We start from the raw sequence: 6,387 nt of genomic DNA on the forward strand, positions 1-6,387 counted from the left end.
AACAGCAGAGGTCTCACTCCGAATCAGTTAAGCGGCAATATCTTTTCATCGGTTACGTAACGCTGTGTGGAAGCTACCTGGTCTGTCGCTCCGCACTAAGCTTCAGGTCTTCTCGGCCACGGTCATTCCCTCCCTTCTCTACGCTTGCGAAACGTGGACCCCCCTAATGGAACATCTTCGCCGGTTAGAAACATTTAGGCTGCCCTGCCTACGATTCATCCTGGGTTTAACCAGATTGGACTGTGTGAGGAGCTCACAAATCCTTGAAAGATCTGGGCAAGGTCCCAACGGTGAGCTCCTCCGGCGGGCAAGGCTGCGATGGCTGGGTCATGTAGCCCGCATGCCCAGCCACCGCATGCCGAAACAGCTTTTGTTCGGCCAGATCGAGGGGGCTAAGCGGGCGCGGCACGGGCTAGAGAAGAGATGGAGTGATGTGGTACAGGAGGACGTGGAGCTAAGTGGACTTGCCGATGACTGGTACCAGCGGTGTTAAGATCGGCCTCTGTGGAGGAGGCTCGTGAAGGATGCTACTGGGCAGTTGGAGGTAGTCGCCCTCCAACAACAACGGAGGGCGGAGGAGCGACGCTCACAACAACGAGCGGAGCGCCGGGTGTCTAAAGCACAGCAGGTTGGCACAGTAGGGGGCACAGGTGGTGCATCAGCCAGTCATCTCAGTCAGTCGACCCGTGGCACCTGGGTCTGCCCCGTGACCTCCTGCCAGCGGGCGTTCGACACTTCACGTGGCCTCAGGGTGCACATAGCCTGGCACAAGCGTCGTGGTGACGTCACCGCCACTTAGTGGCGAATGGCGGTTGTTGTTGTGTGTATGTGTGCTATGTGTGTGTGTGTATGTGGATGTGTGTATGTGGATGTGTGGATGTGTGTATGTGTGGATGTGTGGATGTGTGTATGTGTGTGTATGTGTGTGTGTGTGTATCTGTGTGTGTGTATGTGTGTGTGTATGTGTGTGTAGGTGTGTGTGTGTGTGTATGTGTGGATGTGTGTGTATGTGTGTGTGTTGCGTCTTAACGCTGTACGCCTGCTATTTCCTCCACATCAACGGGTGTCCACTAACCGCACCCCCCCCCACCACTACCACCCCCCCCCCACAATCTCCCCCCCCCACTACCACCCCCCCACTACCTCCCCCCCCACCACCACAACTGAACCCCACGCGAGCCTAGCCCCCGATCTCGCCTTCGCTTCGCCGCTGAAGGGTTATAAAGACGAAAACTGGGACACGAGCGGAGACGATGTCATCGCCGGTCGCAGCTGGGGCCGGCATCGGAACCCCCATCCCACCCCCTCCATGCATCCCACCCCTCCTCCACCTGCTTCACCCAGTGCCTCATTATCCTCGTAGCCAAAGTAGCTACAAACGCTTTCGAGCTCTCAACTCCGGTTGGGTGATCCTGACACTTGCTCGATTACTGCAGCGCTCTGCCGCCCTTCAACTCTTGCGAAAGACCGGGTGTTTAAGGTTGGCGATTCGTCGTAAAAAAAAAAAATATGTACATTAAAAAAAATATACTTAACAACGCAAGTATATATATATAAAAAAAATGGGTGTGTTTTAATATTTAAGTGTTTTTTGCTGTTGTTTTGTTATTTGTTATTTGGGGGTCTGCCACTGACTCCACCTCCTCTCCACCACCTCCTCCTCATCCTGATTGGTGCTCACGCAGCTGTGTAATGCACCCACTCCCCCCCCCCACCCCCACCCCAGAGATGATATAGCGGAGGGCCTCAAATATCGGAGAACGTATCCTGGTCGAGGGTGCCACTTTGTTTGAGGGACTGCTGCACGGAGCGATCCCGAGCCTGAGACCGGACAGATCTGGCCACCGTGGGTTGCCAGGGAATGTCAACTACCTCGCCTGGTACACAGGAGGTCGTGGGTTCAATCCCGACCCTGACGATGCCTCCTGCTGCTGTATATTTGGAGTCTGCGTGTCTCTCTCTCTCATCATCATCATCACGGTGGCTGGGAGATGTTAGCTACCTCGCCTGGTACACAGGAGGTCGTGGGTTCAATCCCGACCCTGACGATGCCTGCTGCTGTATATTTGGAGTCTGCGTCTCTCTCTCTCATCATCACCACGGCGGCTATGAGATGTTAACTACCTCGCCTGGTATACAGGAGGTCGTGGACTCAATCCAGACCCTGACGATGCCTGCTGCTGTATATTTGGAGTCTGCGTCTCTCTCTCTCATCATCATCACAGTGGCTAGGAGAAGTTAACTACCTCGCCTGGTACGCAGGAGGTCGTGGGTTCGATCCAGACCCTGACGATGCCTGCTGCTGCTGTATATTTGGAGTCTGCGTCTCTCTCCTCTCTCAACATCATCACCACCACGGTGGCTATGAGATGTTGACTACCTCGCCTGGTGCACAGGAGGTCGTGGGTTCAATCCCGACCCTGATGACGCCTGCTGCTGCTGTATATTTGGAGTCTGCGTCTCTCTCTCTCATCATCATCATCACGGTGGCTATGAGATGTCAACTACCTCGCCTGGTGTGCAGGAGGTCGTGGGTTCGATCCCGTACCCTGACGACGCCTGCTGCTGCTGTATATTTGGAGTCTGCATCTCTCTCCTCTCTCTCTCTCCCCCGTGGTCACTGCGTGGATTTGTCTCCGGCTCCTCCGCTGTTTCCCCGTGCGATTTTAGAATCGACGTTGCCGCGCGTTTAGAGAGCGATTTGGCCACTGCTATAAATGTCCCCACGACGACTACGACGATGGTGATGATGCTGATGGTGATGATGGTGGTGGTGATGACGGTGATGATGATATCAGACCACTCGGTGGATGGCCACCAGCACCACCACGCCCGCCCGGCCGCCTTTGTCTCCAGCAGGTTTTTTTGTTGTTTCAGCCGAGTAAAGCTTTCTGTGTTGGAAGCTACCTGGCCCGTCGCTCCAACAGGAGAGCGTCCGGGTCGTCGCGGGCCACGGTCAATGCCCTGCCCTTCTCTACGCTTGCGAAACGACGAACACCACCACCACCAGCACCACCATTCTGCCACCACCACCCCACCACCACCACCATTCTGCCACCACCACCAGCACCAAAACCATTCTGCCACCACCACCATTCTGCCAGCACCACCCCACCACCACCACCAGCACCACCACCAGCACCACCACCATTCTGCCACCACCACCACCACCACCATTCCACCACCATAACCACCACCACCACCATTCTGCCACCACCACCCCACCACCACCCCACCACCACCATTCCACCACCACCACCATTCTGCCACCACCACCCCACCACCACCAAAACCACCCCAACACCACCACCATTCCACCACCACCATTCCACCACCACCATTCCACCACCACCATTCCACCCCACCACGCACCACTCTCAGTGCCGTACAGGTAGGTGAACTTGTAGGTACAGGTAGATGTAGCCACTCATCACTCTCGGTGTCATACAGGTAGGTGAACTTGTAGGTACAGGTAGATGTAGCCACTCACCACTGTCAGTGTCATACAGGTAGGTGAACTTGTAGGTACAGGTAGATGTAGCCACTCACCACTCTCGGTGTCGTACAGGTAGGTGAACTTGTAGGTACAGGTAGATGTAGCCACTCACCACTGTCAGTGTCATACAGGTAGGTGAACTTGTAGGTACAGGTAGATGTAGCCACTCACCACTCTCGGTGTCGTACAGGTAGGTGAACTTGTAGGTACAGGTAGATGTAGCCACTCACCACTCTCGGTGTCGTACAGGTAGGTGAACTTGTCCCATGCGAAGTGTCGTACAGGTAGGTATAGGTACGTAGACATTCACTCACCTCGCTTGGTGTCGTACAGGTAGGTGAACTTGTAGGTACAGGTAGATGTAGCAAGTCACCCCTCTCTGTGTCGTACAGGTAGGTGAACTTGGCCCAAGCGAAGTGTCGTACAGGTAAGTATAGGTACGTAGACACTCACTCACTCCTCTCGGTGTCGTACAGGTAGGTGAACTTGTCCCAGGCGAAGTGTCGTACAGGTAGGTATAGGTACGTAGACACTCACTTACCCCTCTCTGTGTCGTACAGGTAGTTAAAGGTACGTAGCCACTCACTCCTCTTGGTGTCGTACAGGTAGGTGAACTTGTCCCAGGCGAAGTGTCGTACAGGTAGGTAAAGGTACATAGACACTCACTCACCCCTCTCGGTGTCGTATAGGTAGGTGAACTTGTCCCAGGCGAAGTGTCGTACAGGTAGGTAAAGGTACGTAGACACTCACTCACCTCTCTCGATGTCGTACAGGTAGGTGAACTTGTCCCAGGCAAAGTGTCGTACAGGTAGGTAAAGGTACGTAGACACTCACTCACCCCTCTCGGTGTCGTACAGGTAGGTACAGGTACGTAGACACTCACTCACCCCTCTCAGTGTCGTACAGGTAGGCAAAGGTACGTAGACACTCACTCACCCCTCTCGGTGTCGTACAGGTAGGTGAACTTGTCCCAGGCGAAGTGTCGTACAGGTAGGTAAAGGTACGTAGACACTCACTCACCCCTCTCGGTGTCGTACAGGTAGGTACAGGTACGTAGACACTCACTCACCCCCTCTCTGTGTCGTACAGGTAGGTACAGGTACGTAGACACTCACTCACCCCTCTCGGTGTCGTACAGGTAGGTACAGGTACATAGACACTCACTCACCCCTCTCTGTGTCGTACAGGTAGGTACAGGTACGTAGACACTCACTCACCCCTCTCGGTGTCGTACAGGTAGGTGAACTTGTCCCAGGCGAAGTGTCGTACAGGTAGGTAAAGGTACATAGACACTCACTCACCCCTCTCGGTGTCGTACAGGTAGGTGAACTTGTCCCAGGCGAAGTGTCGTACAGGTAGGTAAAGGTATGTAGACACTCACTCACCCCTCTCTGTGTCGTACAGGTAGGTACAGGTACGTAGACACTCACTCACCCCTCTCGGTGTCGTACAGGTAGGTACAGGTACGTAGACACTCACTCACCCCTCTCTGTGTCGTACAGGTAGGTGAACTTGTCCCAGGCGAAGTGTCGTACAGGTAGGTACAGGTACATAGACACTCACTCACCCCTCTCGGTGTCGTACAGGTAGGTGAACTTGTCCCAGGCGAAGTGTCGTACAGGTAGGTAAAGGTACGTAGACACTCACTCACCCCTCTCTGTGTCGTACAGGTAGGTACAGGTACGCAGACACTCACTCACCCCTCTCGGTGTCGTACAGGTAGGTACAGGTACGTAGACACTCACTCACCCCTCTCGGTGTCGTACAGGTAGGTACAGGTACGTAGACACTCACTCACCCCTCTCGGTGTCGTACAGGTAGGTGAACTTGTCCCAGGCGAAGCGTCGTACAGGTAGGCAAATGTACGTAGACACTCACTCACCCCTCTCGGTGTCGTACAAGTAGGTACAGGTACGTAGACACCCACTCACCCCTCTCGGTGTCGTACAGGTAGGCGAACTTGTCCCAGGCGAAGTGTCGCACAGGTAGGTAAAGGTACGTAGACACTCACTCACCCCTCTCGGTGTCGTACAGGGAGGTGAACTTGTCCCAGGTGAAGTGCCGTACAGGTAGGTATAGGTACGTAGACACTCACTCACCCCTCTCGGTGTCGTACAGGTAGGTATAAGTACGTAGACACTCACTCACCCCTCTCGGTGTCGTACAGGTAGGTACAGGTACGTAGACACTCACTCACCCCTCTCGGTGTCATACAGGTAGGTACAGGTATGTAGACACTCACTCACCCCTCTCGGTGTCGTACAGGTAGGTACAGGTACGTAGACACTCACTCACCCCTCTCGGTGTCGTACAGGTATGTACAGGTACGTAGACACTCACTCACCCCTCTCGGTGTCGTACAGGTAGGTACAGGTACGTAGACACTCACTCACCCCTCTCGGTGTCGTACAGGTATGTACAGGTACGTAGACACTCACTCACTCCTCTCGGTGTCGTACAGGTAGGTGAACTTGTCCCAGGCGAAGTGTCGTACAGGTAGGTAAAGGTACGTAGACACTCACTCACCCCCTCTCTGTGTCGTACAGGTAGGTGAACTTGTCCCAGGCGAAGTGTCGTACAGGTAGGTACAGGTACGTAGACACTCACTCACCCCTCTCGGTGTTGTACAGGTAGGTGAACTTGTCCCAGGCGAAGTGCCATACAGGTAGGTAAAGGTACGTAGACACTCACTCACCCCTCTCTGTGTCGTACAGGTAGGTGAACTTGTCCCAGGCGAAGTGCCATACAGGTAGGCAAAGGTACGTAGACACTCACTCACCCCTCTCTGTGTCGTACAGGTAGGTGAACTTGTCCCAGGCGAAGTGCCATACAGGTAGGTACAGGTACGTAGACACTCACTCACCCCTCTCGGTGTCGTACAGGTAGGTACA

The 6,387-nt window shown here is 54.4% G+C and overlaps 1 protein-coding gene and 1 long non-coding RNA gene across 2 annotated transcripts in view; one reads left to right on the forward strand and one right to left on the reverse strand.

Annotated features, from left to right (window-relative positions):
• Positions 1 to 6,387, reverse strand: part of LOC116936956 (chromosome-associated kinesin KIF4-like) — a 210,960-nt gene that overhangs the window by 166,636 nt on the left and 37,937 nt on the right.
• On the forward strand, positions 4,583 to 5,038 carry LOC142907283 (uncharacterized). The gene is made up of 3 exons (XR_012930897.1): positions 4,583 to 4,861; positions 4,911 to 4,949; positions 4,999 to 5,038. It is a non-coding gene; the product is annotated as an uncharacterized LOC142907283 (long non-coding RNA).

This window comes from Petromyzon marinus, chromosome 76 (assembly GCF_048934315.1).
Source record: "Petromyzon marinus isolate PM22_M1 ecotype Great Lakes invasive population chromosome 76, UKy_Petmar_22M1.pri1.0, whole genome shotgun sequence".
NCBI lineage: Eukaryota > Metazoa > Chordata > Hyperoartia > Petromyzontiformes > Petromyzontidae > Petromyzon > Petromyzon marinus.